Below are 25,631 nucleotides of genomic sequence, written 5' to 3'. Positions count from 1 at the left end.
CATCTGGAGTCCTTCTTAGATTTGTCAGTCAAACAAAGAAGTTATTCATTATTTAAATAATTTTTCTGAATTTCTCTTGTCAACTACCTTTATACACTCGAAGATTCATTTCTATTTTTGCACCACTAAACATTTATCACCGTGCTGAATCCTAAGAGAAAATTTAGGTTCCATGTCAAGAAAAAGGATTAGGAAACTGCAATTGCACTCCTCCAATGGCATGATTATGGATTTCAAACATCAATGTCACAACCAATGTACATAGGCAGAAAATGGGATATAAATGCAAAGGAAAAAATGTCTTATGGGACTGAAATGTCTCGTATAGACCTTTTTTCATCACAAAGGCCTTAGATGAGGAAGTTGATGCTTCCAAAAGACCCTCCTTGTTAAAATTAATAAAAAGCAATGTGAGACGCTCAAAGCAGAGAACTCGCCCTTTGATTCCTTTCACAACTTCAATAACAAAGGATTTGAGTGGCTTGTTTGACATGTTGTTACCATTTTCCCTGGGATTATGACTTTCTACAACAAGTTTCCCAAGGGGAAATTATATTTTGAAAGTGAACATTGGGCGTTTATCCTTGTCCTCCACTCTATCTTAACGAGTTGTGATCAACTACTCTTCATTCATCACAAATTTATTTATTTGAGTAGTTGCTTGTCTTCCTTCAACAATGGCCCAAACAATAGGTAATTGTCCACATCTATCGTCACTAGTATCAAAAACACCATCAACACTCGTTGTAAAATCACCAAAGTTAGCTTTGAAATTTGACATGTTATTCCTTTCCATATCAAACTTCTCTGCAATAATTTGTCAAACCAAATAAAAAAAATGAAATTAGAGCGAGGAGATAAATGGAGGAATTCCAGAAAGTATGATGTGTATGTCTAGTATATTTTAGACTCATAATATAAATGTTGAAAATATGTGTATTCAATGTTATGGATTAGGAAGGATGCAACATCACTGAATTACTCAATTTTCTAAAGAAGAAAACATAGTGTAGCAGTGAATGTTGTCAACTAAATTCAGATTAGACCTGAATCATTAGATTGTGCTTTTTTCAAGTGAAAAAGAGAAACTACTTTCATTAAAATGTCATTAGATTGTTCTTATCAATCAAAATTTAAAGTTTTATATCACCTCAATAGCAACTTCATTGCTTAGAAAAATATAGCTTACCTGTTCTGGTCCAAGAAATCCCATTGCTAAGAAAACAAGTTTTTCTTCTATAATCTCCACTGTGCCTTCCATCTCTTTCAAATGGAACTTTCCACTCTGATGTTTTTCCGATTTGAACTTGATTAATTCAATCCCTTTAACATTTCCAAGGCCATCAACGATAATATTTTTTGTCAACACTTCATATGACCTAGGATCTTTACCGAACTTGGTAATAGCTTCCTGGTGGCTATAATCTACTCGGAAAACCTTAGGCCACTACCAAAAAGTGAACAAAGACCCACAATCATGGAATTGTACAGGGTACAACATGCTAGAAGATAATATATAACTAATTTTTATTTAGATGAAGATGAACAGACAAACCTGAGGCCAAGGTTTCCAAGAGCACAAGAATTGCGAGGTTGTGGAAGGAGCTCCAAATTCACAACATTGTTGCATCCATGTATTATGGTTGTTGCTATACAATCAGTTCCAATGCCTCCTCCTTCAATGACAACCACCCTTTTCCCTTTTGCAAAAATAAACTTTCCATCTTGCAAGCCACTATCCAACAAACTCTTGGTATTTGAATGAAGGAACTCCATAGAAAAATGTATTCCCATTAATTCAAAACTAGGCACAGGAAGATCCCTAATATATATATATATATATAATACACTATACAACAAGGGCCTCAACTCCTATTGGAGAAATCTGAATTGAAATCAAATATAGAAGTGTATCTTGGTTTTGTTGCACCACATGCCAAAAGCAAAGCATCATTTTCAAGGAGAAGCTTCTCCACAGAAAAAAGAGAGTCAACTCCAACATTTGCATTCGCAACAAAATTAACACCTTCCTTTGCCATCGTATCAACATGTCGTTGGGAAACATCAAGTTTGTTTGTTTCCATATTAGGAACTACATACATCATTAGACCTCCAATTTGATCATCACGTTCATAAACAATGACAGAGTGCCCAACTTTATTAATTTGATCAGCAATAGTCAAACTAGTTAGACCACTACCCACTATATAAAATTTCTTCTTGCACCTAATGATCCATCCATATCAATATCTAGTTCACCACATCATAGAAAACAAACAATTTATTTTCAAAATGATAAGCATCATAAGAATGCAATTAAGAATTAGAAACGAAAGACACATACCTTGTCCTCTTCTTAGGTGGACGTGGAACCATCCAAACTTCTTCGAAAGCTTTGTCAATGATGAAACATTCAATCCTTTTACTAGATACTGGATTTTCAATTATTCCTAGTATGCATGCACCTTCACAAGGGGTAGGGTATACACATCCAGTGAATCCTCAAAAATTATGTGTTTCTAGTATCCCTTCAAATGCTTCTCTCCAACCCCCTTGGTGAACTATTCATTCCACTTAGGTATTTTGTTCCCAAGAGGACATCCACTGTTATCTTGCATGGAGCAAAAAGTTTCACATGTTCATAATACAAACAAGTGTACAATCTAGAAAAACAAAAAAGATACATGAACAAGGAATGTAATTAAGAAGCTTTGCATTATACAAAAAGGAAAACACTCAGACAGTGAATATAACATATGAATTTTGAACTGTATAACTACATTATGTTTCACTTGCTATTTTATTAAATAATTAGGGGCAAATAAATGATGTCTAGACTATAACCTGATGACAAAAGGGGGTTCCACAATCCATACACCTAGCTGATTGTGTCTTTAGTAGTGGCCCTGGCTTGTTTTCCTCAACCACTTCTTTCCAATCATTTATCCGTGTTGCAACATCTCTATATGCAAAACTCTCACACTCATACATCAGAAAACCACGTGCTGAGATGCATTATTTATTTTTGTAGGTCTCTGTGCCACCACTTTCTGTTCACTTTGCTGCAAATTAGATAGAAATGTTAGCCCCATGACCAAGCCATCACACTCAACATTTATACAACTTAATATTTGATGACATTGTCAAATCATTTGAAAGAATCAAGGATTTTATACAGTGGAGTTAATATTTGATGATGATATACATGTTATACAGTTGAAATTAAAAATAAAGAAAAAATGAGTTGAACTACATGAAAATGTACCTTGTAAGCCTTGTTTTTTTTATGTTGATTTGAAGCAACTTTTTCCATCCTCTTCATCTCCTCAAAGGAATATTTCTTCATCAAGTCAACCTCCTATGCTTCCTTCGCAGTATTCCTAGCCTTCATTTCTTGCAACACTCTTTTATAGTCTCGTGGGAATACTTTCACAAACTTTGGGAGGAAAGCTTCAAAATCAGCAAGGAATTCTCTTGCCAACTGAATGTTAGAGTGATGCAGGTGTTGTTGTATCATCATCTTCAGTGGCATGACATCATCTTCCTCTTCAAAATTTTCAAGGTCTACCAACTCGAGATTGCATCTTGAATCAAATTTTCCATCAACATTAAGAACATAGGCAATACCTCCACTCATTCCAGCTGCAAAATTCCTCCCAGTTTTTCCCAAGATGACCACAATTCCACTAGTCATGTATTCACATCCATGATCTCCTACTCCTTCAACCACTACTTTCGCACCTGAATTCCTCACACAAACCTCTCTACTTCCATACCATTGAAGTACGTTTCTCCACTTGTTGCCCCATATAGAGAAACTCTCCCAATGATAATGTTTTCTTTAGGATCAAACTAGCTTCTTCTAGGAGGGTAAACCATGATATTTCCTCCTGATAAACCCTTACCAACATAATCATTGTTGTCCCCTTCCAAATCTAAGGTAACACCTGAACAAAGGAATGCCCCAAGGCTCTGACCTGCACTACTTGTTAGTTTTACATGAAATGTGTTTGTGGGAAAACCCGTCATATTGTATATTTTTGTAACTTCATGGCTAAGCATTGTACCAATAACTCTATTGGAATTCTTCATGGGAATATCCATGTAAGCAGGTATACCTTTCTCTAAAGTTGCCTTTGAAATCTTGATCATCTCTTGGTCCAAGGCCATATCTAGACCATGATCTTGTGCCTAAACACAATGTTGAGCAGCGTCTGGGAGACTATTTGTTGCAGGCCAAAGTAGCAAAGAAATATCCATATTTTCAAGCTTCTCATTACTATCTATAACCTCTTTATCCATCTCTAGCATATCTTCACGACTGACCATCTCCTTTAGGGTTCTGAAACCCATCTCATACATAAGTTCACGAACCTCTTTGGCAAGCATGAAGAAGAAATTAATGACATATTTTGGTTCTCTTGCAAATTTTCCCCTTAAAACGGGATCTTGAGTAGCAATACCAACCAAACATGTGTTTTTATGACATTTGCGCATAATGATGCAACCCAGACTAATAAGGGTTGGTGCACTGAAACCAAACTCTTATGCACCATGGAGAGCAACTATGAGAACATCTCTTCATGTTTTCAGTTGACCATCTGTCTATAGAACTGTAGACCATGCAAGTCATTATCCACCAATCTTTGATGAGTCTTTTCTAACCCAAGTTCCTATGGCATCCCAACATCTTTTATTCTTGTCTAGCGAGATGCTCTAGTACCACCATCATGTCCTGAAATCAATACATGATTTGCATGGCCTTTTATTACACCACTTGTTATCACTATGTTATAGTGAAATTTCACCACCCCCATTTTTTACTTATTTATTTCAAATAATGGGATCATTTCCATAAATTTTTGGATAAATCACCTTTGTAATATTTTCTTTTGGTTAAGTGTCCTACCATTTTGTCATCTTTTATTTTCGTTGAATTTCTATTTTGATTTCTTCATTGAGCTAAACGTTTCACTAGATTTCTGTCGATACTTATTTCATCTCATTTGGTTACACGGTTTGAAAATGATGCTCATTTGAAGTTCAATAATTTTCACTACCTGGGTTTAAAAAATGTACAAAATGTATATTTTTTTAATTTCTGTAAATAAATTAGTTATTTATTGTAAATATTATTTTCTAGTTAATTTTTACATTTTTTTTATTACTTATTTTTTTTTCACTAACGATCCTACAAAATTGACCAGCGAAATTGTAGAACAATCAAAATTATGCTTTTTTGGGATTTGAGTAATTGATTCCAATTCCTAATTTTAAAAGAGATTGTGAGACCCAAAATCTCAAAATTGTAAAATAATTATAATTTATAATGGATAAGTCCTACTTCAAATGAGTCCCGCTTCACCTCACCTCCTCTCCTTAATAAAAACCTTAATATAAAAAGATCCAATAAAACTCTCCCAATATAAAAAAGCCTGATATTTTTGTCTTGATACCCAATTTTCCAAATATTTGAAAAATTTCTAATATTCTAAAACATCCCAATATAAACAAAATTTTCCGATATATAAAAGTTCTGATATATCAGAACATCAAGGACCTTTTAATATCGGATATCATAAAATTTTGTTGGTGTCTAATTTTCACATTTAAGAAAACCCATATCCAATATAAAATATATCGGTGACTATTTTAATTTAGTGTAAGTCACCTTGTGACTCTCACTCCTTTGTTAATATATCGGTGACTATTTTAATTTAGTGTAAGTCACCTTGTGACTCTCACTCTTTTGTTAAGCCTTCCTCTTTGAATTTCATATTCGATTCATATGAATCTAATGCCACGTGGTTTGTAATATTGATTTTGTTTAGTATATATATATTATATTAAAATTATAATATATTATATTTTAATGCCACGTGGTTTGTAATATTGATTTTGTTTATATATATATAATATTAAAATTATAATATATTATATTTTAATTATAATCTTAAATTTTAAGTTTAATATAATTCAATTATAATTTTAATATAATATAATTTTAATTTTAATTAAAATTTATTCTAACGGTATATGTAGTTTGTAATTAATTTAATATTTTAAAATTAATATTAATTAATTTATAACAGTTAATTTAATTTAGGATTAGATTTTTAATTAAAAATTTTCTATTTTTGGCTTACGCAACAAATTTTTCAAAAGTCTGGTAGTTTTGACACTTCAATTTTGGAAGTTCATAAGTTGAGTTTTGGTTAAATGAGGCTTGGGATGGCTTGTTGGATAGATAAAATCACTGAGAATATTTATGAAGTGGTTAGATGACCATATTAGATCATTTAATGAATCTAAAATTTAGCAGAAGATCAAGATCTGAATTTGTTAAAAAAAAACTGAGTTTGAATTTTTGTATTTTCATTTGCTCATAGTCTCTGCTGAATGCAAATCCATTCGACTATGTTTTTTTTCACCAATAGGATCTTTACAAGGATCAATGCAAAACTCTTATTTTTTTTGTTTATTTATTTAATTAAGTTTTGATTAGAAGATGTTTTATTTTCCAGAATTGGTATTTTTTTAAATTTTAATTTGCATTTTAATTTAATTTTAATTCGTTTTTTGGCAGAAGAACAATTGAGGAGATGAGCAAGAGAAGAAAAATAATTTTGACCAATAAAAATTGTTGGAGCAGAGTTATTCTTCAACAACTCTTCTATTTTGAATTCATCTTTGTAATTATTAATAGTAGTTTGAAGAATAAAGAAATGGCTTTTCTTATATGCAATTATGGAATTCTCAAAAGCACTATTGTAATGGGGAATTAGAGTTATAAGTGAGAGGAGAGTAAAATCTCAAAATTGGGAGATAATTTTGGGACTTTTCTTTTTGCATTCTGGACTGTGTTTGGGGCGCTGAGTTTGCATTACTACAACTCGATTTTTGCAGTAGAGTTCAGGCATTGTAAAGGACTGTTGGAGATCGGAGCCAGAGAAATAGTTTCAATAAATTGGTATCTAAAATACTATTGTTTTTATATTGATTTCATTTTATAATGGCATAAATGTATTATTTTTATTCATGTTTGTGCACCATTGTCTATGTGAGTAATTTGCCTCAATTATTTATTGTTATTTATCTATTCTCTTATGCATTGAACTTTGATTTATGGGTAACTATTTATTGAAAAATTGACCTTTTAATTCTGCTTTAACACACAATAATATTTTGTGAACTATTTCCTTATATTATTGTTTAATCATTTGAGTTACTGATTTAATAATCATCATCATTTTGTGAACTACTTCCTAAATGTTGTTGATTAATTATTCATGTTAATAGATTTCTGAATAAAATGTGTTTTGGTATTCATAATATCAATTAATTGAACTACTTTGTTAGTTCGATATTTATTATAAGCCAGGCATATTTAAATCTCAATCATTTAATTACTTTGCTCTTGGTTGAGTTAGATCTACATATTCCTAATCGAGACATGTTTATGATTTATTTCCTTTTGTTTGTATTATAAGATTAGTTTGCATTTAGGTTAATCATTACATTTCTAGAAGTCCTATTGTCAAAGAGGAAAACTTTAGTTGTGGCTTGGCTGAACCCTAAATCAACTTAAGGTTCACTCTCTTGCCTAATCAACAAGAAAAGTCAATCTGATGTCTCTTTTCTATTGGTAGATGAAAGCCCTATTTTACGCTAGTAGAGATAGAGAGAAGGTTATTTAATTTCCATGATCTTGGTTCTAGGTTAGAATCTCAAAATCTTCGATGCTACCAAAACAAGAATCTCAACAATAACTACTTTGCACAGTGGAAAATATGAAGCAGTGAATCACATATGCACAAGTATACACAATTTTTAATAAATATTGTACAATAATGTACAACCCAATCTTCATTATATTAAACGAAATCTGAATAATACAACAGTCTATGGTATACAAGATACAATGACAAACATGTTGTGCAGACTCGATGCCATATCATTTCTGACAAGTCCTTCACTCTCGTATTGCTCACTAGCTACCCCTTAGCGCTTCAAAGGAAACCATATTGAGACTCCAGAAGGGATACCACCTAACATTGTTGCACGTTACTTCTATAACATGTGCACGGGCTAATCAAATCTACTCTCTGGGTTGGCCACTTCTCGAGCTCCAAACTGCCAGGCTAGCAGTCACCTTTGTCTATCAAGGTACTTCAATTTGGCACCAAAATTCGCCCAACCTTCAGCTCCTCTTCGTCACTTCAAGATAGCTCGTCTAGGGATACTTTGAGCTATAAACATGTTTCCCTCCACCAAACCAATGATGCCTAATACTACATTGTAGGTTATGCTCCTAGGATGGACACTTCACCACCATGGAAGGTCCTTCACATGGCACCAACAGGGTGCTCCAATTCTTATCCAAAACTGGTCAAAACAATGACCCAACACATTGCACAATCGTTTTTGTAATATTGCTATACTATTGTTCCTACTTAGGGCATGTGTATGCTACAACAACCGTTATAAACCAACACAAACAACCTCTAAATAACTATGACCTATTCAAGTTAAAGTTTTGCCTCTATGTGTTATTTTTCTAGGCATATGACAACCCCTCAAGCCTCCACATAGCCCTATTTTGGAGTGGCTAGCCCTGTAACCTACCATAGGTCTCTGCGGAACCCTAAGAGCCCTCCAAAATAGTCATCCTTTACCTCTTTCTGCCCACAAACACTCTGCAAACAGACCCTTGAATCTTAGGCCCTCAAGCAAGGGTACTCGGCCCTCCTTCCAGCTCTTAGATCCCTGAACTAGGCCTAAATTAGCCCTCTCATCCTTCGTTTTCCTGCCTCTCCTAATTGCGACCTAAAACAAAGATATTCCCCTCTTCTACGAACTTATCTTTTGTGTGTGTTGCACCAAATGGATGACGAAATGAATTTTCTTCACCTTTTATTTATCCACTAATGAAGGGATTCATGAATTGATAAAGAGACATGTCTCTTGGACAAATTCACTTCAAGCCTACATGACTTGACTGTTGATAATTATTTTTCAACTTCAAAAATTCATAACTTCATTTCTAGAGCTCTGATTTGAGTGATCTTTGGAGTGTTGGAATTAGCATGGCAAGCTCTATCACCTCAAATTTTCTCATGCTCAAATTCATCATGGTTTTGACCCATATCCCAACGGGTACAAAACTCCAACCTTAGGTTCCAAGCCCACAAATGAACTTTGTGGTGCTTTTCCCTCCAAACCTTGAACCCTAGGGCCTGGAGTACCTCCCAAGCTACAAAAATCAACACTCCCTCTTAGTGAGGGCGATACTTCCAAAACTAGGAAGTATCTCGTCGTCGTCATCACTACTTGCAACACTTCCCAACTCCTGGTGCTCACAATCGCAAAAATCCCTATACGATGAACTATGCTCTTCTCAAAAGTCTCGTTGTCACTAGAAACAACCTGCTTCTTCTTCATCTCTCGTATCACTTTCAAATCCCTCCATGATTTCCTCTTAGTAGTTGTAGGAGCACCCTTGATCCCCACTAACCATGCATTCTTCTTTGGTTGCAAAGTCTCCCTCTGAGCCTGCAAGCTCCCTCTCGAACTCGAATCCCTCTGAGTCTCTGGGACTTGGACCTTCTTCTCTAGAAAGTGTACCTTCCTCTCGAAAACCTGCACCTGCACCTGCTCCTACTTCTCTAGAACTTGCACTTGCTCCACCTGCTTCTTTCCATGATCCACAGGCTTTCTCGTCAACCTGTAGAGACCATGCTCTCTAACTATGAGTATAATCCCATCAGACTTAGAGCCTCTGGGCCTGAGTCTTGCCTTCCCATCCTGGAACAAGAACTCAAACCCCTTCCTCTCGATCATCGAGACAAAAATCACGCTATATTTGAGTCCTGGTATAAACAATACATCCTAGACCTGCATCACACATCCTCTCCATTCTGAATGGCGCAACTCCTAATCCTTGGATCTCCAATTGACTCTTGTCTCCCAACACCATGTACAACTTTGAGTCCCATTCAACTAGAGTCTCAAAAACCTCTTGTGACCCTTTCATATGCTTCATCGCACCACTCACTATGTACCGTCCATCCTTATTGACAGTACCCTGGGAGAAATGAGAAATCATAGCAAAGTCCTCCTCTTCCAATCTCCGGGTGAGATAATATATCTCAGTTGAAGTGGAAACACCAGCATCCTGCTTTCATTTCCTCTTCTCATCATCTCCCTTCTTCTTCATTAGACATCTCAGCGAGTAATGACCCATCTTGCCACAATTGAAACGCTTGACTTTACTCAAGTCCTTTTTTTCTTACCCTTCATTTGTGCTGCAACTGCCACATCATCATCGAAAGGCTTCTTCTTTGGATGAAGATCCTCGTCTCACAACTCTTCCTGAATGAAGTAATCCCACAACCTATCCCAGTCTGGCATCTTTTCCCTAGAAACTATCCCTTTGATGAAGGGTTTCTATTCCTCGGTGAACCCTTCCAAGGCAATCCTTACCATATCTCCATCTGACATATTCACATCAATGGCAGCAAGCTCATCTTTGACCTAACACAATCTCATCAGATATGAGGTCACGCCTTCACGCTCTATCATATTGGTGGACTTCAACTTATCCTCCAGTACGAATACACAATTATTTTTCTTATTCTGGAACAAATTCTGAAGAGCCATCAACATCTCATGTGTGGTGTTCTTCCCAGACAAATGTGGTATTAGGTCATCCTTCACACCATCTAGGATGATCAATCTCGCCCTCATATCCAAATCCTCGTACACTTCCAACTCCTTTGGGTCAGTTGTCTTTTTGATGGCTTTCTTGGTAAACTCCCAAATCCTATTGACCTGCAAGACCAACTTGGTCCTTTCCTTCCATGGACTATAGTTGGAAAACCCCTCCAAACTGTCCTCGTATCGAATACCAGCCTACAACTTCGACATTGTCACCTACAATGTGACCAACTCCCTTTTAAGCTATACTTCGATGTGCACAACTCTCATTCAATGTCTTCCAAATTAGCTTAGACACCCTATGATACTAGGTTGAATTTCCACGATATTGGGTCTAGGTTAATATCTTAAAATCTCTGACGCTACAAAACCAAGAATCTCAACAAGAACTAATTTGCACAGGGGAAAATATAAAGCAGTAAATCACATATGCACAAGTATACACAATTTTTAACAAATATTGTAAAGAAATTTACAACCCAATCTCTGTTGTATTAAACCAAATTTGAATAATACAACATCCTATGGTATACAAGATACAATGACAAACATGTTGCGCAACCTCGATGTCGTATTTTGTCCCACCAGTCCTTCACTCCCATACTCCTCACTAATTGCCCCTTAGTCCTTCAAAGGACAACACATCGAGACTCTAGGAGGGCTACGACCTAACACTACCACACGTCACTTCTGTAGCATGTACATGGGATGATCTAGTCTGCTCTCTGGGCTGGCCACTTCTCGGGCTCCAAACTGCCAAGCTAGCAGTTACCTTTGTCCATCAAGGTATTTTACTTCGGCACCAAACTTTACCCAACCTTCAGCTCCTCTTCGTCACTTCGTGATAGCTTGTCTAGGGCTACTTTGGGCTATAAACACGTTTCACTCCACCATACCAATGATACCCAAAACTACATTGTAGGTTCTGCTCCTAGGATGGACTCTTCACCACCATGGAAGGTCCTCCACATGGCACCAACAGGTTGCTCCAATTCTGATCCAAAACTGGTCAAAACAATGACCCAACACAATACACAATTGCTGCTACAATACTATTGTATTGTTGTTCCTGGTTAAGGCATGTGTACGCTATAACAACCCTTATAAACCCACACAAACAACCTCCAAATAAAAGTGGCCAAGTAAAGGTAAAGTTTTGTCTCTATGTGTTGTTGTTCTAGGCATATGGCAGCCCCTCAAGCCTCCACGTTGTTGGGCCGTGAATATGACAACTTTTTAACACTTATTTCATCTATTTTTATTCTTCTTTATCATGTCATTTGTTATAATTTATTATATAAATCCATTTTATAATGATTTATGCTCTTATGGAAAAATATTATTTATTTTCCTTTATTTCTAATAAATTGATGATTATGCATGATTTTATCAATGATAGTTTTAATAAATTGGTTGTAAAATTATTCACAATTTTTAGCCTCCAAGATCATTTCCAGATTGAAGATTTGATCATTAAAAGTGCCAACTCAGAAATTCGCTGGAATAAGAAGTGACAGTTTTGCGGTTGAGATTCTGGGCAAATGAAAAAGAATCTGGAAAATCTAGAACATGGGTTTTGTCCAGAACGGACCAAAATAACTTTATATAAAGAACGGTTTGCCCAAATTTGGCTTGTATTGAGATAAACGCAGGGTTCTTTGAGCACGATTTTATCAGATTTGTTGTGTGGCCGTTTCCCAAATCTCAGCTGCAAAACCAAATTCGCCTTACTCTTGTTGAAAGATGAATGGAAATATATTTTCTTGTTGATCAATTGGTTGGAAACAATCCAATTTTGTAATATAAATCATGTTGTAATTATCTTTGTTGTAACTTCTCTCTGATCTCTCTCTATTTAAATGAAAACAGAGATCAGAGAGGGGGATGGAAAAATGATGGAGAATTGAGGATTCAGAATTGGAAATTCAAGAATGATGACGGGATAGGATAGAATAGGAGGAAAAGGAGATTGTTGTATTACCATTGTAATTCTCAAAGCTTCAGCTGCTGTAATGATTTCACAGTTTGATTTGTCATTCATTCTTCTCATCTAGAGTAGCCCAGCAGCATCTGCTGGCGGCTAAGGGCCCAACCTCTAGTGGAGTACGCTGTTGTTGTATTATATCTTTCCAATTTCCGTCGTGTGATGGTTTGATTTAATTCCTATTTCTTTGAAGCGTATTGCCTTGCAGTTTCATGTTTTTGCAACGAGCTGTTATAATATTTTATGAAATTGTTTTATTGCACAAGTTGAGATTGAATCATGTGGCTATTCTTTTCCATCATAACAGAGATTATTATCCTTCTCAACGTATATTGTTATGCTGTTCATCTCAAATGTAGAGCTTCGCTATTCATTTCCGACTTTGATATTCATTACAGATTGTTGGTTATTCGATTCCATTAATTAGAGTTTGTTGTTCAGATTTATTAAATATGATTCGTTGTTTAATTCCTTTGATTACAGTTTGTTGTCCATTTACTTTGTTGTTCATTTCTAATTAATTGCAAAGAGTTTGCTTGTAAAGAGTTTTCCTAGTTTACTTTCAATAACAGCGTTAGTTCAATTTCTATTTCCTTTTAATTGCTTTAAAGCAGGACTGTCAGCTGTAGAGAACATTGGTCATTACTTCCTCGTTTCCAAATTGATTGTTTTGTTCTAGTTTGATTTCAATTGCGTAAATCTCTAGAGGAATGAGTTATTGCTACTGTATCCTCGATTGATGGTTGTTTAAGTGAATGATTTAGTCGCAGAGCATTTGAGTTTTTTGCCATTACAATTAGATTTTGTTTCCAGCATTCATTTACTTTTGTATTTTACGCACTATACTGCAAAACATTACTTTTGAGTAAATAGCCGCCTCAAACTAAGTACATTCTTGAAATAAAAAGTCATTCCTGGGTTGAAAATTAATGTGAAGATAATTAGGAGTTAAAAAGACACCTTTTTATCGCTCAACATTTTGGCATCGTTGCCGGGGAGAGTGTAGCCATTTTTAAGAAGTAGTGTGCATCTGATGAGTGCCTGTTAGGAAAGAATTAGGTATTAAAAATGGAAGGTAAGCACCTGCGTACAGGAGCATGTAAAAACCCTGCTCCCCTGCCTGCTTTCCAACAGAACTGTTAAAGAACTTAGAGTAGATGCTGTAAGGAACAACCGGAAAGACAGAGTTTTAAGAGTGATGATTTACGATAGACAGTCAGTATTTTGGTCATAACTTTCTCATACGATATTGAAAATGAGTGATTCTACCATAGAAATAGGTTTTAAAAATTCATTTATTTAGGCCTCCAAAAACCAACTGTCCCAACTCTGTTCCTGAGCTGCCTGCTAGACATCCGGTCAATGTTTTGGTTCTAACTTTTTTGTTTCAAATCCAAATCGAATGATTCAAATTGGGTTGAAAAGTAGACATCAAGGGCTACTTAGGATAGAAACAGATTTTAAAAATATAGCCATTTGGTCCCTTAAAACATGACTGTCCTGGCTATTTTTCCAAAAATAGCATTCAAAAGATGGTAGCAACTACTTTTATTTATTTTCTAGTATTGCATGAGGGCATGCTAATTTTTTAGAGAGGAGGAGGAATTGCTACGCATGATGGATGTTTTCTATTTTGTTTCTCATTTAAGGCATACAATTTCAGTGCAGAAATTGATTTCCATAATATTTTTAAAAACTATGAACTCAATTCTTGTGATCTTTGGAAAACACAGACGTATTAATAAAATACACATACCCAGATAATTTCAAGATAAATTGGTTCATAAAATTTCGGAAATCATGCACTCTCACCTACAACCATTTTGTTTACATCTCATGATCTGTGCGTCAAAACAATCTGATTTTTGGATCATATAGGCATTCATATATTACAAATCTACTTGCAACATTTCAACAAAAGCTGGTTTGTAGTTTTTGGGAAAATGGTTAATGAAGGTTGTTGTCACTTATATCATATTTTACTGCAACTTCATTGTTATGCCTTCAACAAGATTGCTAAAATTGAATATTCATTAATTAAGGAAGAATTCATTTGTTCTATCCATTTCATGCGCTAGGATGAACAAATTTTTTTATTGTTTGGTTAACACATGGGTTTTGTCTTTGGGTTGTATAAGGACATGCAATATATTCAGTTTTTGTTGCATAAGGACATGCAATATATTCGGTGTGGGGGTGTGTTGGGCCGTGAATACGACCACTTTTTAACACTTATTTCATCTATTTTTATTATTCTTTATCATGTCATTTATTATAATTTATTATATAAATCCATTTTATAATGATTTATGCTCTTATGGAAAAATATTATTTATTTTTCTTTATTTCTAATAAATTGATGATTATGCATGATTTTATCAATGATATCTTTAATAAATTGGTTGTAACATTATTCACAATTTTTAGCCTCCAAGATAATTTCCAGATTGAAGATTTGATCATTAAAAGTGCCAACTGAGAAATTTGTTGGAATAAGAAGTGACAATTTTGCGGTTGAGATTCTGGGCAAATGAAGAAGAATCTGGAAAATCTAGAACATGGGTTTTGTCCAGAACGGACCAAATTAACTTTTTTAAAAATAGTTTGCCCAAATTCGGCGTGTATTGAGAGAAACGCAGAGTTCTTTGAGCATGATTTTCTCAAATCTGCTGTGTGGTCGTTTCCCAAATCTCAGTTGCAAAGCCAAATTCGCCTTTCTCTTGTTGAAAGATGAATGGAAATATATTTTCTTGTTAATCAATTGGTTGGAAACAATCCAATTTTGTAATAGAAAACATGTTGTAATTATCTTTGTTGTAACTTCTCTCCGATCTCTCTCTATTTAAATGAAAACAGAGATCAGAGAGGGGGATGGAAAAATGATGGAGAATTGAGGATTCTGAATTGGAAATTCAAGAATGATGATGTGATAGGATAGAATAGAAGGAAAATGAGATTGTTGCATTACCATTGTAATTCTCAAAGCTTCAGCTGCTATAATGATTTCACAGTTTGATGATAAATAAATAAAAGGGTTGCCATTCATTCTTTTCATTTGAAGTAGCCCAGCAGCATCCACTGGCGGCTAAGGGCCCAACGTCCGGTGGAGTATGATGTTGTTGTATTATATCTTTCCAATTTCCGTCATGTGATGGTTTGATTTAATTCCTATTTCTTTGAATCGTATCGCCTTGCAGTTTCATGTTTTTGCAACGAGCTATTATAATATTTTATGAAATTGTTTTATTGCACAAGTTGAGTTTGAATCGTGTGGCTATTCTTTTCCATCATAACAGAGATTATTATCCTTCTCAACGTATATTGTTATGCTGTTCATTTCAAATGTAAAGCTTCGTTGTTCATTTCCGACTTTGATATTCATTACAGATTTTTGGTTATTCGATTCCATTAGTTAGAGTTTGTTGTTCAGATTTATTAAGTAGGATTCGTTGTTTAATTCCTTTGATTATAGTTTGTTGTCCATTTACTTTGCTGTTCATTTCTGATTAATTGCAAAGAGTTTGCTTTTAAAGAGTTTTCCTAGTTTACTTTCAATAGCAACTTTAGTTCAATTTCTATTTCCTTTTAATTGCTTTAAAGCATGACTGTCAGCTGTAGAGAACATTAGTCATTACTTCCTTGTTCCCAGATTGATTGTCTTGTTCTAGTTTGATTTCAATTGTATCAATCTCTAGAGGAATGAGTTATTGCTACTGTATCCTCAATTGATGGTTGTTTGAGTGAATGATTTAGCTGCAGAGCATTTGAGTTTCTTGCCATTACAATTAGATTTTGTTTCCAACATTCATTTACTTTTGTATTTTACGCACTATACTGCAAAACATTACTCTTGAGTAAATAGCCGCCTCAAACTGAGTACACTCTTGAAATAAAAAGTCGTCCCTGGGTTGACAATTAATGTGAAGATAATTAGGAGTTAAAAAGAGACCTTTTTATCGCTCAACACACGCAACCCTATTTTGGAGTGGCTAGGTGTGCGGCCTACCACAGGGCTCTGCGACACCCTAACAACCCTCCAAAATAGTCATCCTTTACCTCTTTCTGCCCATAAACAGTCTACAAATAGACCCTTGAAGCTTCTGCTCTCCAGCAAGGGTACTCAACCCTCCTTCTAACTCTCAGATCCCTGAGATAGGCCTAAATTGGCCCTCTCCTCCTTCGCTATCCTACCTCTCCTAACTGCGACCCAAAACAAATATATTCCCCTCTTCTACGAGCTTCTTTTTTGTGTGTGTTACACCAAATGGATGACTAAATGAATGCTCTCCACCTTCTATTTATACACTAAATGAATCTCTCCATGAATTGATGAAGAGACATGTCTCTTAGACGAACTCACTTCAAGCCTACATGACTTGACTATCGATAATTATTTGTCAACTTCAAAAATTCATAACTTCGTTTCTAGAGCTCCGATTTGAGTGATCGTTGGAGCATTGAAATCGGCATGCCAAGCTCTATCACCTCAAATTTTCTCATGCTCAAATTCATCATGATTTTGACCCAAATCTCGATGGGTGGAAAACCCCAACTTTGGGTTCCAAGTCCACAAGTGACCCTTGTGGTGCTTTGCCCTCCAAACCCTGAACCCTAGGGCTTGGATTACCTTCTAAGCTACACAAATCAATAAAGGTAACTGGACCTAGTTTTACCAGTTGGAACTATCATTCCAAACGGGAAAGGCGCTGCTATAAGTTCCCGACTGGGTGGTTTCCCTTATAATGTTGAGGCAGGAATTTCGGGTCAACAAAACAATGCAAGGAATTTAGAATTTAAAAGACGATGAATGTTTAATTCTCTGATAATATGTTTAGCAATGAACCTTAGCTAAGCAGTAACTATAAATACAATCTCAAGAAACTATGTTCTTTGAAGTGTTTTGATAAGATAGTTGTACGACCATACCTCGAAAATGAACTTGCAGAGGATATAAGTTGAGAATAATAAGTCCGTAGGGATTCATAAGTAATTTTCTAAAAATATTAAGAGTATAGATTCTGAAATAACAAAGCTTCAATGGAATAAAATGGTTTGTTTTAATTTTTTTTATGACCACCGGTTTTGTTAGATAGGTTGAATGGAATATATAGCTTCCAGTCACACCACTTTGACATGTGCGACAATAAGATATTTATACTTGTTTTAGTTATTTTAACAGTGATTTCTAAACCATGGCTTGTACATGAATCGAGTAATTTTTGTAGCGATGGACCACAAGTAAATGTTAACACAACAAATATATATTTACCTGTGATGATTTTTTTGTAGCCTTTTGATTTTGATGCAGGCACCACTAATCTCATTCCCACCACATATTCATAAACACCACTCTAACTGAAATCAAATCATGGGTAGTGTTCCCTTCTTTCCGTGCTTGGCACAGGTTTACAAAAGAACATGTAGCACAACCCTCTGGGTAAGACCGCCTCCATTTTGTATGTTGAAATTTGGTACCGAAGGACAGGTGGTTCCCTAAGGCTTTGATCTTTGGCCTAGGGAAAAGTGTCCAAAAGAATTTAATTTTTCTCCTAAAGTGACTTTATAATTTTTATAAAGTCAAATCTAATTTAAAAGTGACTTTAAGTGATAAAGTTACTAAAGTGTAATTTTAGAGTGACTTTAATAAAGTCAATGTAAAATTAGAAAGGAAAAGTGACTTTGGAAATAAATGACTAAGTGGGTCTTTATTAAAGTGGGGTGAATTAAAAAAATAGAAAGTGAGATTTAAATGAGCATTTAATCTTAACCATAGATCTCAATCTATTTCAACCATTGGATTTAGGGATTCCCCAAAAGTCACTTAGGGTTAGATTAAAGGAGGGAAATGAAGAAAAGGTCATTCATTCTTTCATGAGCAGATTGAGAGAGGGAGAGCAAGAGAGCAAGGGAGATTTCTGGACAGTGAGGAGAAAGAGGCAGCAGCTTGGCACGCATTCCAAGGCAGCATTCCAGCAAGTCCGTATTGCTGAGTTAGCACACAGTGAAAGGCAGGTTTTGGGCACGATTTTCTAGAAAGGTCGTACAACAGTTTTGGCTCAGGTTCCAAGGAGGCCGTACAGCAAGTTAGCACAGAAATCGAAGACCAGAAAGTCTGAAATTTACTGGCACGTTTTTCAAGGGAGGTCGTACAGCAAGTGTTTGTACCTTGGCACACATTTCTAGGCATAAATCCATACACTGTACTACTATTTTTTTTCTGCACAGAAATCGAGGAAACCGTACAACAACATTTATGGCAGCTTGCACGCTTTTCTAAGCAGGCCGTACAACAGCATTTAACACTGAAATTTGGCACAAAAATCGAGGAGGCCGTACAACATTTATTGCTGTTCTATTTGTTGTTTGCAAGTTTTTTCCCGTTGGCTGTGAGGCACGGAAAACGAGATAAGTTGTAAAAGTTTGCTTATTGATTTTTTTGCTAAATATTTCTCTCACTGTAAAAGCGTTTTCCAGAAATAAGGAGGAGCTTTCAAACTGGTTTTCCCCAAGAGTTGTAGGGGGTTTTTCCAGGGTCACCTTGACAAAAAATCACTGTGTTTAAATGTGTTGAATGGCTGTTTGTATATGCTGATTTTTATTTCTGCATTTTCCAGCATTCTGTAATTTTTCCAGAATTTGTGTTTTCAGCAAAATTTATTTTCCAGTTGTTGAATGTATGGATATGGGAAATGACATTTAACTATTTTCGAGAAATAAGGTGAAACTGAAAACCGGGGTGGGAAATGAGAAATTTTTACATGGTATCAGTGTTTGAGTGTTGAAGTGCAGTTTGGGACAGCAAGGAGGAAAATTACAGCCTGCTGATTTTTCACTCAGAAAATTCCAGCAAGCTGATTTTTCACAAACAACAGTTTTATTTTTACTACAGCAGTGTTATTTTTCAGTTTTAGGACAACAGGATGTCATTGGGATTGAGGGTGGAGGATAGGTTGGATGGGCATACCAATTACAATGTTTAGAAGGAGAGAATACATAGTATCTTTGAGGAGGCAGAAGTCTGGGACATCATGGTGCATACCACACAGAACCATGTTGTTGTGCCTACTGATGCCACTCAGTTAGCTGCTTATAATAGAATAACAACAAAGGTAAGAGACTAATTCTAGACGGAGTCAAAGACCATTGCATTCCTCATGTGAGAGGAAAGAGAAATGGCTATGAGATGTGGACAACATTGTCCAATCTCTACCAGAGTACCAATGAGAACCGGAAAATGGTCCTGAAGGAGAAGTTGAAGACCATTAAGATGGGTAATGATAGTGCAGCTGGATATCTCACAAATATGACTAATGTGAGAGATGAGTTGGCAGCAGTTGGAGAGGTCATTCCACCCATTGAGTTGGTGCGGATTGCAGTGAATGGCCTCCCCCATTCATGGATGAACTTTGCTGATGGTGTTTGTACACGTGAGACCCTTCCCACATGGGAGAGATTTTGGGATGATTGCATTCAGACAAAGATAAGGAAAGGTCAGCTCGGAGCAGCCAAGCCAGTTGAGCAGGATGAGGATGTAACACTGTTGGCAGGAGGCAAGAAAGGCAAAGGGAAGAAGCAGGCTTCCACAAGAAATGGTGGGGGCAAAGGCAAAGGTAAAGGTAAACATGGTAACACACAGAAGGACTATTCCAAGGTGAAGTGTTGGAATTGTCAAAAGATGGGACACTATGCAGTTGTGTGTCCGGAGAAGAAGAAGAAGAAGGGGAAGAACTAGAGCATGGCAACTTCAGCAGAGGTTGAGGACTTTGCAGATCGTTTTGACCGGGAGTTTGCTTTCACGGCGTGTGAGTCCTCTAGTGCAGGATCACCTACCACACAAGTTCAGAGGGAGCATGATTTTCCCTCGATTAACGGAGCATCTTCAGGTATCTGGTATGTGGACAGTGGTGCTTCACGTCACATGATAGGAGTCTGTGAGTACTTCTCAGAGCTTTCAGAGAGTGACACTGATATAGAAATAATACTCGGTGATGACAGAGTTGTTAAAGTAGTCGATGTGGGGACATTGACATTTCAGAGGGAGTCCAAACCTCCCTTGAAGGTGTCAGATGTTCTTTATGTGCTAGGGATGAGGAAGAACCTCATATCCATCTCAGCTTTGGAGGACAGAGGATATGAGGTACTGTTCAGGGAAGGATAGGTGTTGATGTATCCCAGGGGCACTCCAGCTGATTTAGCTAGAGTGATAAGTGTACGCCATGCAAAGGTGTACAAGTTTGCATTCCAACCCCTTTTGCCATTGAGCAATAGTACCGACAGCAGAGCTAGCAGTTCTGAGTTGTGTGATATTTGGCACCGCAGGATGGGGCATGTATCATGGATCCTTAAGGACCTTGCGGGAGATCACTACAGGTGTGTCAGATTTTAGTACTGATCACTTTGATACTTGCAGAGGATGTGCGATGGGCAAGTTTGCCAAATCCCCTTTTCCCAGCAATGATAGCAGAGCGACTGGGATACTTGATTTGATTCATTCTAATGTGAGCGGTCGGATGTCTCATGTTTCCTTGAGTGGATATGAGTACTATGTTTTATTCATTGATGATCACTCCAGGAGGACTTGGATTTATTTCTTGAAGACCAAGAGTGAGGTCTTCAAGCGGTTTCAGGAGTTTAGAGCTCTTGTGGAGACACAGACAAGTCAAAAGATCAAGTCCCTGAGGTCGGACAATGGAGGAGAGTACACCCTTGGAGAGTTTGTTGACTATTGTGTGGAGGCAGGCATTAGGAGAGAGTTCACTGTTCCTTACAACCCCCAGCAGAATGGGGTTGCGGAGAGGAAGAACAGATCCATCGGAGGGGCTGCCAAAGCCATGTTACATGATCAGGGGTTGCCATTGTTCTTGTGGGTAGAGGCCTGCAACATAGCTGTTTATTTGCAGAACAGGAGTCCGCATCGTGCCTTAGGGCACATGACTCCAAAGGAGGCTTTTTCTGGGAAGAAGCCTGATATTGGTCATCTTCGTATTTTTGGGTGCATTGCATACTCCTACATACCCAAGGAGAAGAGGACCAAACTAGAGACCACCGCAGAGAAGGGTATCTTTGTGGGCTACAGTGAGACCTCAAAGGCCTTTCGGATTTACATTCCTGCACAGAGGAAAGTTGTTGTTAGGCGGGATGTGAAGTTCGAGGAGGACAGGGCCTTTAGGAGGTCACGGGAGTTAGAGTATTTGGATCAGCCAGACCCTCAGCAGCAGTTGAGTCAGTTGTAGGGATCCAATGGGCAGGGATCAGGAGGATCCGGACATATATCTATGAGGACGTCAGGTCCATCAGTGAGCAGTGGCTCACCGAGCCAGAGGGGTGGTGCTCCGGGCAGCATGCAGAGCAGTTCACAGAGCAGTTCACTAGGGAGTCCACTGATGGACAGTTCACATGGTACCTCAGCTTCTACAGGTTCAGGTGCAGGCAGGAGGACAGCAGACAGACAGTCAGGAGTTCATGATAGTAGTATTCTTCTATCATGAAGAATGATGTTTGGGAGATGGTGTCGAGGCCTGAGGGCAAATCCGTGGTTACTTCCAGATGGCTTTACAAGGTAAAGCATGCTGCAAATGGCAGCATTGAGAAATTCAAAGCGAGGTTTGTGGCTAGAGGGTTCTCCTAGGTAGAGGGAGTTGATTATGAGGAGACCTTCGCTCCCGTGGCTCGATATACTTCGATCCGCTCCATTATATCGATAGCAGCAGAGATGGGTTGGAAGATCTACTAGATGGATGCGAAGACTGCATTTCTCAATGGCTTCATACAGGAGGAGGTGTACATTGAGCAACCACAGGGCTTTGAGGTGCATGGGAAGGAGTCTCATGTGTGCAGACTGAAGAAGGCCCTTTATGGCCTGAAGCAAGCTCCCAGAGCTTGGTACTTTAGGATAGACACACACTTGTAGGGAATGGGTTTCACAAAGAGTGAGGCAGATCCGAACCTTTACTTTATTGTGATAGGTGAGGAGCCTCTCATTCTGGTGTTGTATGTGGATGACTTGGTCATTACAGGTGCAGAGAGATTCATAGAGCACTGCAAGAGAGATCTTGCGGTGGAGTTTGAGATGAAGGACATCGGCTTGATGCATTACTTTTTGGGTTTGGAGGTGTGGCAAGAGGAGGGGCATTTCTTACTGGGGCAGGGGAAGTATATTGTGGACATCCTTGGCAGAGTCCAGATGGAGGATTGTAAACCCATGTCGACATCGATGATCACCAACTGGAAGAAGATTCATGCTTCGGATTCCGAGTTGGTGGATCCCACATTGTACAGGTAGCTGATTGGTTCCTTGATGTATTTGGTCAACACTAGACCATATATTTGTTTTGCAGTCAACACGATGAGTCAGTTTATGTGTGAGCCTAGGAAGGTTCACTGGGTGGCTGCAAAACACATTTTGCGGTACCTACAGGGGACAGTGGATTATGGTCTGGACTACAGGCAGGGGGATGGAGTGAGATTGGCAGGTTATACTGATTCTGATTGGGCAGGTTGTGCTTCTGATAGGAAGAGCACTTTAGGGTGTTGTTTTGGGTTGGGTTCGGCAGTAGTGTCATGGTTCAGCTGGAAGCAGCAGTCAGTAGCATTGAGTTCAACGGAAGCAGAGTATATGGCAACCAGTCTAGCTAGTTGTGAGGCCATCTGGCTTCGCAAGATGTTGTTTGGCTTATTTGGTCAGCCGTTGAGACCTTCAGTGATTTACTGTGATAATCAGAGTTGCATTAAACTCACGGAGAATCCAGTATTTCATGACAGGTCAAAGCATATCGGGATCAAATATCATTTCATCAGAGACTATGTTTAGAAGGGAGTTGTGAAGCTTGAGTATATTCCCACTGATGAGCAGGTTGCAGATATTCTTACCTAAGCCCTACCACGGGGCAAGCATGTCTATTTCAGAGACAAGATGGGTGTGGTGATGAACACCTTCTTTGGTAAGAGGGAGTGTTGAAATTTAGTATCGGAGGACAGGTGGTTCCCTAAGGCTTTGATCTTTGGCCTAGGGAAAAGTGTCCAAAAGAATTTAATTTTTTCTCCTAAAGTGACTTTATAATTTTTATAAAGTCAAATCTAATTTAAAAGTGACTTTAAGTGATAAAGTTACTAAAGTCTAATTTTAAAGTGACTTTAATAAAGTCAATGTAAAATTAGAAAGGAAAAGTGACTTTGGAAATAAATGACTAAGTGAGTCTTTATTAAAGTGGGGAATTAAAAAAAATAGAAAGTGAGCTTTAAATGAGCATTTAATCTCAGCCCTAGATCTCAATCTATTTCAGCCATTGGATTTAGGGATTCCCCAAAAGTCACTTAGGGTTAGATTAAAGGAGGGAAAGGAGGAAAAGGTCATTCATTCTTTCATGAGCGGATTGAAAGAGAGAGAGCAAGAGAGATTTCTGGATAGTGAGGAGAAGGAAGCAGCAGCTTGGCACACATTCCAAGGCAGCATTCCAACAAGTCCGTACAGCGGAGTTAGCACACAGTGAAAGGCAGGTTTTGGGCACGATTTTCTAGAAAGGCCATACAACAGTTTTGGCTTAGGTTCCAAGGAGGCCGTATAGCAAGTTAGCGCAGAAATCGAAGAGCAGAAAATCTGAAATTTGCTGGCACGTTTTTCAAGGGAGGCCGTACAACAAGTGGCTGTACCTTGGCACGCATTTCTAAGCAGAAATCCGTACACTGTACTGCTGTTTTTTTTCTACACAGAAATCGAGGAAACCGTACAGCAGCGTTTATGGCAGCTTGCACGCTTTTCTAGGCAGGCCGTACAGCAGCATTAACACTGAAATTTGGCACAAAAATCGAGGAGGATGTACAACATTTATTGCTGTTCTGTTTTGTTGTTTGCAAGTTTTTCCAGTTGGCTGTGAGGCACGGAAAACGAGATAAGTTGTAAAAGTTTGCTTGCTGATTTTTTCGCTGAATATTTCTCTTACTGTAAAAGCATTTTCCAGAAATAAGAAGGAGCTTTCAAACTGGTTTTCCCCAAGAGTTGTAGGGGGTTTTTCCAGGATCACCTTGAAAAAAATCAATGTGTTTAAATGTGTTGAATGGCTATTTTTATATGCTGATTTTTATTTTTGTATTTTCCAGCATTCTATAATTTTTCCAGAATTTGTGTTTTCAACAAAATTTATTTTCTAGTTGTTGAATGTATGGATATGGGAAAGGGCATTTAACTATTTTGGAGAGATAAGGTGAAACTGAAAACCGGGGTGGGAAATGAGAAATTTTTACATCGTAGGCAAACTCTAATCATACCAAAAAAAAATTGCACCAATTCCATGCATTCTTAAAGTAGAAAAGAAATATTAGATTTCTCTTTAAATGTTTCAAAATTTCCAGATTCTCAAGATTTAGCGCTAGTAAAAGATAATTGGTTTTTCTTGCGAAGAATACCACTTCTCCAAAAACATAATGCGAAAAAATTACCAGGATAGGCTCTCCTATTTTCCTTTTTTAACTAAACAAAATCTCATAGAAATGATCCTCTGAAGTTACACAGCATTTACAAGATTTACTATTTATTTTGGTTCGGGAAGTCCCAAAGACTAGTAAATTCCTAATTAACTATCAGTGAGAAATTTGATACAGAAACAAACCTGCTTAGAAACCGCAAGCATGGTTATCAAGAGAAGAAGCAATAGGCTCAACATGTCGAAGCAGAAAACCATAAATTTTTCTCTTCAAACAATCAATATTTTCTACCAACTCGGTGTCTGGTATATCTTCCTTTTTATGGCCAAGTTGATCGAGCCAGTAGTTAACCTTTTAAGTTGACATAGCATTGCTACAATTTGGCTACTATCTTGTTGCGACTAAGTTTTGGTTGTAGAGGCATTGTCATAATATGTGTTTTACACATGAAACCCAGTAACCAATACATCCTCTATAAATTTCAAAAACCAGCTCTGTGCTTCCCGTTGGA

The 25,631-nt window shown here is 37.2% G+C and overlaps 1 pseudogene; it reads right to left on the bottom strand.

Annotated features, from left to right (window-relative positions):
- Positions 1-619: 619 nt before the first annotated feature.
- Positions 620-10,042, bottom strand: LOC149250460 (glutamate synthase 1 [NADH], chloroplastic-like; annotated as a pseudogene).
- Between the last annotated feature and the right edge of the window lie 15,589 nt (positions 10,043-25,631).

The sequence above is a fragment of the Pinus tabuliformis genome, chromosome 7 (assembly GCF_031772625.1).
Source record: "Pinus tabuliformis cultivar Carrire ecotype Pingquan chromosome 7, CPIR1, whole genome shotgun sequence".
Taxonomy (NCBI): domain Eukaryota; kingdom Viridiplantae; phylum Streptophyta; class Pinopsida; order Pinales; family Pinaceae; genus Pinus; species Pinus tabuliformis.
This window is presented reverse-complemented; position numbering and strand designations above follow the sequence as displayed.